General features: G+C 46.0%; 1 pseudogene; it reads left to right on the plus strand.

The window, feature by feature from the left end:
* The first annotated feature begins 2,889 nt into the window (after nt 1-2,889).
* LOC146177721 (uncharacterized) lies at nt 2,890-8,298 on the plus strand (annotated as a pseudogene).
* The last annotated feature ends 320 nt before the right edge of the window (nt 8,299-8,618 follow it).

Raw genomic sequence — 8,618 nt, forward strand, 5'->3', positions numbered from 1 at the left:
TGGACTTGATAGGTTCGCATCAGGTGTGTGGTATCAGAGGGCGCAGTATTCAAACACACATCCATATTGCACGTTCAGTAATCGAGACAGTATCAGATGAGACAGGCCAAGTAGCTCTGATTCAAATTGACCTGGCGAAGGCGTTTGATAAAGTTCGGCACAATTTCTTGTTCGCGGTCTTGGAGAATGCAAACATTGGTGACGTTTTGCTCAAAGGCATAAGGCTGTGCTATATGAACTCGTATACAAGACTAATTGTTAATCAGGAGCTAACGAAACCAATACCACTGGAATCATCTGTTCGTCAAGGATGTCCACTGTCTCCACTGTTGTTTGGCTTATATCTGGAACCCCTCTGTCTCAGTGTAATTAACAGTGCAGCCATCCGTGGTTTCTCTCTGGCTCAATGTGAAGTTAAGATTTTAGCTTACGCGGACGATATCGCCCTCTTTTGTTCTGACGAAAAGAGTGTACTTGAACACTTGGCTGAACAGTTCTGCGATGTATCAGGCGCGGCCCTTAATTTCGATAAATCCAAAGGTTTTTGGTTGGGACACTGGGGCACTAGACCAAGCCAGTTTGGAGGCATATGCTGGGACTGTAGTCCTCTTCAGTACCTAGGGGTTCCGCTGCACCAAGATCGTAACAGCGCAGCCTACTGGGATTCACAAATCGTGCCTATGCGGCGACAAACGCAGGCTTGGATGGGTAGGGAACTCTCAGTGTTTGCTAGGGCACAGGTCTATAACATATTTTTGTTTGCAAAGCTTGCGTATGTCCTTCAAGTCCTGCATTGTGCGAGGAGCAAAGTACAAGTTATACACAGAATATTTGCAACATTTGTGTGGCGCTCTCAATGGGAGCCCATGCGGCGTGACAACTTGTTTCTTCCCTTAGAGTCTGGTGGAGTTTGCCTTGTTCACTTGTTTGTGCATCAACTTGTCTCCCGTTTTTTCTTTTTCAAATCGGCAAACCATCCGTTTCTTGTAACTGTGCTCATAAGGCGCCTTAGTCCACATTTGCCTTACTTATTCGCACCAACTGGGCAGGCTCGTCAGGGGCATTTATGGATACTCCTTAAGGAGGTTGCTGACACTTTCAATTTTCTCACTGTGCGTTTCTCTGTAGATTACCTGTATAGCCTCTCGAGAAAGCAGATGACCCAGGCTCTCACTGAGTCTGTTCCCTACACCGTTGTATCGGCAGCCTTATCTGGGGTTTTTGGACACCACTGTTCTAAAGCGTGTTAGCCAAATGTGCATTCAGGCAGCTGCAAAAACCTTCATTTTCAAATTACATACAGCGACGTTGCCTGTCAAGACATTTCTTCACAATAAGGAGATGTTTGTGCCCTGGTCGGTAAATTGTCGTCTCTGTAACGTGCCTGAGACAATTGAGCATTGCTTTATTCTGTGCCGTGATGCTATGTGTTTTTGGGACATACTACAAAGAACTCTTAAAAAGGACATTGAAATTACGCCTTATACAATTAGATTTTTGCCTCCTGACAAAAACTCTGTCGTGCCTTACGATCTATTTGTGTTGATGGGACTGTTCAGCCTTTGGAAAAGCCGCATGATCGACAGGCATGCAGAGCCACCAAGATCGTCCAAATCCGTGTTTCGGGAGCAGTGTGCTTTGGTGAGAAGTGTATATGCTGCACGTGAAGAACCTCCAAACTGGATGCCGTATCTAGACGCATGTGTATGTCTCCCAGACTTTTGATGTTCTAATGATTGTGCATTGTCGGGCTGAGGATATGACGGGCTCGTATTAAGCAGCCCGGTAACTTTAGACATGGACATGTTTAAGTAAGTGGAGTTGTTCCTTTTTACGGAAGTTTTTCCATGCAATAAAGAAAAAAAAATTCTCGGCGTGGCCTAGTGGTTAGCGTGCTGAGCTACGGGTTAGTATGTGCCTAGGAACTGAGTTCGAAGCGCGTTTGGTGCTGTCATTTTTTTTTCTTTATTTTACTCAGTTTTTAGGTTTTTTTTATGGACCTAACTTGTTTCGTTACTTTTTACTATTTAATTTCTATCCCACGCCTTTTTTTCTCCGGGCGAACAGTGCCGCCAGTGCAAAGCGTCAGTATGCCGCGTTCCAGTGCGCCCAGTTTCCAGCGTCATACTGGGACCATAATCAGGTATGGCGCTGGGGCGCTGGGACCAGTGGCACTGGTTTTTGCAATAGGGACGACCGGTAGCTGGAGGACGTAACTACTTTGTACTGTACCTAATCAATATGCATGATATATTAGAGGCAGGAATTTGGGGATTGATAAATGGTAAATAAGCGAGCAAAGACTACATGCACGCAGCCCTTGATGGCGGAGCTTAAGTGTACTCACAGCTGTTGTTCACAAAGTAGACTAGTCATTGTCATAGGTACATCATTACAAAGTTTAATTAATTTTGAAATTCTTTCAAAATATAGTAGAGTGCAAGCAGTAAACGAACCAAGAAGGCAGGCGCCATGAAGCATCGCCTTGTACTAAGCTTGTACGGAAGCTTACACTAACTGGACTCTGGCATTTCAAACTCTACCTATGTCTACATTCCTCTCATGACTAACTTGGGCAACGATATGAGATAGACTCTAAACCATGTGGGGCTATCTTGATATGGAATGGTGTGCATTGTTGTATGTTCTGAAGCTGCACATGGAATATGCGTAATCTCCCTCGTGGAGGGATCCGTTTAATTTAAACCACCGACGTTGCACAGAACCAGGGTATATTTGCTTTTTGTTCCCATAAAAATTCTCTAGCACTGCAAGAATTTGACCGATGATCTTGGGGTCAGCTAGCAGCCGAACGCCAAAGCTACAGAGCCACCGCTGCGGCTACATGTGCTTCCCCTAGAGAAAAATCCCATATCGCCACAAACGGGATTGAACCGCTCCTGTATTATCCCGTATAAATTTCATTCCGGTGTGACCAGTCCTGTACGAAGCTTACTCGGGTTTATTTCGGACAGGTCATGTCCGGCATGAGTTTGAATCCGGACGGTACGGTCCGGTATAGAGTTAATACAGGGCGGACCATTTCCATTATGCATCTCATACATGACATCCCAGTCCGGTATGGATATGAAATGGCGGACCAGTCCTGTATTGACCTCATACACAAGACAGGCCACGTCAGGTTTAACAGAAACCGGACAAACCCGATATGAATGAAACTGACACGGGACAGAGTATTTTCGCTTCTCAACACAATTCGGGCGGATCGTGAAGCTCAACCAGGATGACCACGTCGGAACATGTCTTTGTGCTAAATAAACATGAAACCATACATATTATACGTTACAACTTTTCTGTATATGTGGAGTACGCGTTTTTTCTCAAATACCTAGAAGATAAGAAGATGGGTGCGCTAGCAAGTACACAAACGCATCGCGTTTTGCTTTTGCGTGTGCAACAGTCGCTACAGCTTGTACGAACTTGCGGTGCATCTTCATATCTGCGACTGAAGATCTGCCACCTTCAACGCGAAAGTGCAAGCAAGAACGTAGTGTTTCGTTAGCGAGGATGAAATACGCTCGAGAATAAATGAAACATATCGCTGACAATCGAAATATGCACAGGTCAGCCGGACATTGGGAGTCGCTTCCTCGAGTGTTTACGTACGCAAAACACTTGGTCAGAAGTAAGTTCATTGATGTAGCGGCTCCGCTGGCAGCAGGTGAAGCTAAAACAAGTAGTATTACAAGAGTTGGTGCACCGCATATATCTATATGTAGCAAAATTGCGCGCGTTCGAAGACGATGACAAAACACATAAGCACTAGTAAATTGTGACATCCCGAGGTTTGTCTGCAAGAAAGCGATACATTGTAAAGATGCGGGACACGGATAACCCTGCGTGATAGCCCGGAAAAAGATTCAGCGTGTTTGAATGGCGATCGTTCAATTACAACCACAAATTCTACAGGCTACAAAAATACACAAACTACGAAAGAGCAGCGTAGACTACATAAGCAGAAATATAACCGCTGCCTCCGTATGCTTCCGTGGTGTAGGGGTTAAAGTGCGTGCTTGCTGACCGAGAAGACCGAAGTCTAAAAAACGCGCAAATTTTTTTCTTTTCCATTTTTCTGTCTTTTTATTCTTTTTTTTTCGTTTTCAAATATTATTGTATTATTCTGTAGCTCTGCATGATTTCTGCAGCCTGGCGTCCAGTTTTTCTTGTGAAACAAAGGCCGCGGACTATACAGGAATTTTTGAAATGAGAGCTCCGCGCGGTTTAATTTCGGTTAAGCCTGTATCAATTAACCAGAAACCGGACGAACGTGTCATTTCCGGAACTGATACCGGGCAGAGTTTTTCCACTTCTGAACAGAAGCCGGGCCGATCGATGAAACGCAACCAGAATGACCATGCCAGACACGCCAGCGCACTAAATAAGCATGATACCAAACATATAGAACTATTCTCTATACGAAGACACGCATTGTTTCACAAATACCTCGAAAATACGAAGCCGTTGAAGTGTGCACTAGGAAGCATGTACGTTCGTCGCGTTGCTTTTGGGCGTGCAACAGTCACTGCAGCTCGTACGATCTTGCGGTGCGTCTTCATATCTGCGACTGAAGATCTGCCACCTTCAACACGAAAGTGGAAGCACGAACGTATCGTTTCGCTAGCAATGACAAAAAACTGCTCGATATAAAATAAACAAACATCGCTGACCATCGAAAGACGCGCAGATAGCCGCGCACCGGGCGACGCGTTCTCGAATGTTTACGTATTGAGACCGCTCATTGGAAGTGTATTCATTGACGTCGCGGCTCCACTCGTAGCACGTCAAGCTGAAACGCCCTGTATTAAAAGTATTTAGTGCACCGGATATCTCTGTATGTAGGAAAACTTACAAGCGTTCGTAGACGATGAAAAACACATCAGCACTAGTAAATTATATCTTGAGGTTTGCCTGCAACAAAGCGACGCATTATAAAAATACGAGACATTTGTAAACCATCGTGATAGCCTGGAAAAAGATTCAGCGTGTTTAAAGGGCGATCAGTGAATTACGGCCATCAACCCTACAGCGAAAAAAATATACGAAGTACGAAAAAGGAAAATTAGCTACACATACTGAATAACAACCATTGTAACTCTAAGCCACTGTATACAGAGTAGTGAAGAAGACGAAGACGCTGTTCAAAGCGGTTGCGTTTCGCGATGTTCTCAACTCAAAGGCTTCAATCGGCCTCTGGACGAGGTACTGCTCAGGCTAATGCTAGCAGCAATGAATACCGGATTGTTTTGCCCCGTCTCCCAACAGGTAAGCTGGTCGCTGACTCCGTTTTCTTGCATGCGGACCTTGCCCGACGCCCGTACCGGGCACAAGACTTCAGAGACTCCCGTCAGAATGTTGTGGACCTCAAGGAAATTAGTTCAATTGGCCAATTTCAAATGTCTCATGTATGGATGGTCACCTGCAAGTCTGCACAATCGAAAGAGAAATTGGTGGCTTGCGGTGATCTTGTCGTTAAGAGCCGCCGTTGTGTCGTTGTGGACCCAGAACCAAAACGTGGTGAAATTGAATCTTCTGTGGCTTCCCGAACGCTTGGAAGATGCCTTCTTACGTGAGGCACTACAGGCGTACGGGAAGGTGACTTCCATTTCGACGGAAAATTTTAAAGTGGCGGATATGGAAGATTTGAGAACGCTGAACCGGGATGATGTTGTGTCTCTCGCTGAAGGAGTCGGCGTTGGCGACGTCCCGCATGCACTGACTATTTGTGGTATACAGAGCCTTGTTTTAATACCAGGGAGGCCACCGCTCTGCCTCCGATGCACCCGTGTTGACCACATCCGTAGGCACTGCCGTACTCCGCATTGTGACGACTGCCGACGGTTCGGTCACACCGTAGAAGAGTGCATCGTTACCTATGCGTACAAGTTGCGGCATTGTGTGCGGCCACCGGAAGACGTCATACAAGAGCATATTATGGACGCCACAGAAGTGCTTGACGCGGCTGGTGTCCTCTCAGTTGCTACTGTGGACACGGCTACCACAGCTAATACAACGGTTGTTCCTCAAGGTGACTCCAAGGAAAGTAAGACGCTGCTTCGATATGAGACGCCGAATCCGGCACATGATAAGGAGCCTGCCACCTGTTCTAATGCTGCCAAAGATACCGCCCCGGTTACTCCAGCCACGGAGGTCAACGCCGAGGAAGAGCTTGCAGGTCAGCCCACTCTACCTGCAGCTGAGGCCGTCCCTCTTGTTGAAGAGCATCTTCATCAGCGCAAGAGAAAATGCGCATCTGACGCGAGTGAAAATGATGATCTGGTAAGCGTGAAGCATCGCCGCCGCCGGCGCACGTCAAAACACAAGGGGAAGTGCCAACGTTCGCGTTCCCGCAGTCGTGGTGGAGGTCCGGAGGCGACGTCGCCGTCTCCGGAGAGACAAATGCAAGCCTAGTTAGTCCTTGTGTGGTCACCATGGCGACCTCTGAGGAGCTAGTGTTTGCAACGCTGAATGTGCGTGTGTGTTGTGTATCTTCTCTTGTGTTTGTGTTTGTTGCGCCACATTTCTGAATACGATGCAGCACCAACTTGCCCCTCAAGCCGTTATTTTGGAACGTGGGAGGCTTTAGGTCTCATCAGAAGCAGGTGCAACTTCGTCGACTTTTCAGCAGCAGGCGGCTTGATTTTGTCGCCGTCCAGGAAACGAAGATTGAGTGAGCAGGACACAGAGAGGGCACTAGGACCCTTTTTGTCTGATTACAATGTTATTGTGACGCATGCTATTGGTTTTTCGGCGGGTAGCTTCCTATTTCTGCGAAGGGCTCTCCCTTATTCTGGGTTATCTTACTATACTGACTCTGATGGGCGGCTAATGAGTTGTGATTTTTTGCTCCACGGGAAGCCATGAAGACTTATCAACATTTATGCTTTTAATAGTGCAGCTGAGCGTGTTGATACGTTTGAAGCCTTGACTAACCTCCTAGATTGTGATAAGAATGTTGTGCTAATGGGAGACTAATTGTGTATGTTGCATGAATTATCGTGCTGGGCCTAGTGTACACAGATACAGAAGTGGCGAAGTGTTGTCGCGTGTTATAGATGATTCAGGACTCATTGATACAGGGGCCTCATGTCATGCAACTACACTATTCACGCATATCCAGGGGAGGTCCCACGCGCGCCTAGACAAGATTTCTGTTTCTTCCACGCTGATTTCCCGTGATTTGTTGTGTGAAACTGTAGCGGTTTCGTTTTCAGATCATTGTGTGGTGGTTTCTCGGCTCGGGAGAACTTACTGTTCAAAATTTAGGCCGCAATGGGAGCTTTAGAAGCTAAATTCTTCACTTGTAAATGATCAGGCGTTTGCCTTTCGGATACGCTCCCAGCTACAAGTGTGTTTGACAGGTGCCATGCCAATATTTGCTGCATGGGAGCTGTTTAAACAGGAGGTGCGGATATATCTATTGAAATTGCGTCTGTTAGGTCATTTTACAGGAAATTACAAGAGAGGACATTGCATAAGAGTTTGTATTACCTCTATGAATTAGAATGTGAGGCACCTGGAGTATATTTAGACGAAATTGCTAGGGTAAAGTGTGACTTACAAAAACAGGACGCTGCAAGATACATGGGGCGCCCGAGTTCCATCTCGTACAAATCGTGCATTGCACCCTGAAACCCCTACGCGACAAGCTCTATTTGATGAGCACCGTAATGCTACGGCCAAATTGATACCGGGAATGATGTCCAATGGCACCCTAGTAAAGAAAACGTGTGACAAATCTCTGTGTTTGTGAGCTATTACACGACACTGTTCAGTGACGCTTCTGGTACTTCTAATTCGGATCTACTAGCTAACTTTAAAGCTCTTATAACGCCTTTATCAGATGAAGACTGTGCTCTTATCAATGGCCCTTTCACGTTGGAAGAAATAGAGCACGCACTTGACCAATTACCCCTCTCCAAAACATTTGGCCCTGATGGCATATCGTGCGGGTTTTACAAAACTTTTCAACTTTTGCTGAGCCCTATCTTGCTGCAGATCTTCGCTTTAGGTTTCGATGTGGGGTTCCTTCCTCAGTCCTTTACTAGGAAACACACAGTCTTAATTCCAAAGAGTACGGATAAAGAAAAATTGCTCTCAGTCGATGGCTATAGGCCAATCACGTTGGCAAATGCGGACTACAAAATTTTTGCAAAAGTTCTATCGAATCGTTTACAGTATGCCATGACGGTTCTCATTGGCCCTCATCAGACGTGTGGCTTGAGTGGACACTCCATACAAAAAACATGCATATTGCACGTACAATTATCGAATATTACTTTGGCTTTTATGAGCAGCTTGCTCTACCCCAGATTGACCTTGCGAAGGCATTTGATCGTGTCGGCATTCGTTTCTATTTTCTCTTCTCGAGCGTGCAAATGATGAATCAACTGTACTGAAAGGGGTGCAACTTTGTTACGACAACTGTTCCACTCGCTTGATTGTTAACGGTGATCTCTCAAAGCCTGTGCCAATTCGATCGTCCGTGAAGCAGGGTTAACCTATGTCACTGCTGCTCTTTGCCCTCTACCTAGAACCACTTTGTTTGAGTGTACTGCAACACCACAGTATCCATGGTTATGTTGCCTTCAGTAACAAAG

Source organism: Amblyomma maculatum, chromosome 10 (assembly GCF_055883805.1).
Source record: "Amblyomma maculatum isolate TAMU_Amacu chromosome 10, ASM5588380v1, whole genome shotgun sequence".
In the NCBI taxonomy this organism is placed as follows: Eukaryota; Metazoa; Arthropoda; class Arachnida; order Ixodida; family Ixodidae; genus Amblyomma; species Amblyomma maculatum.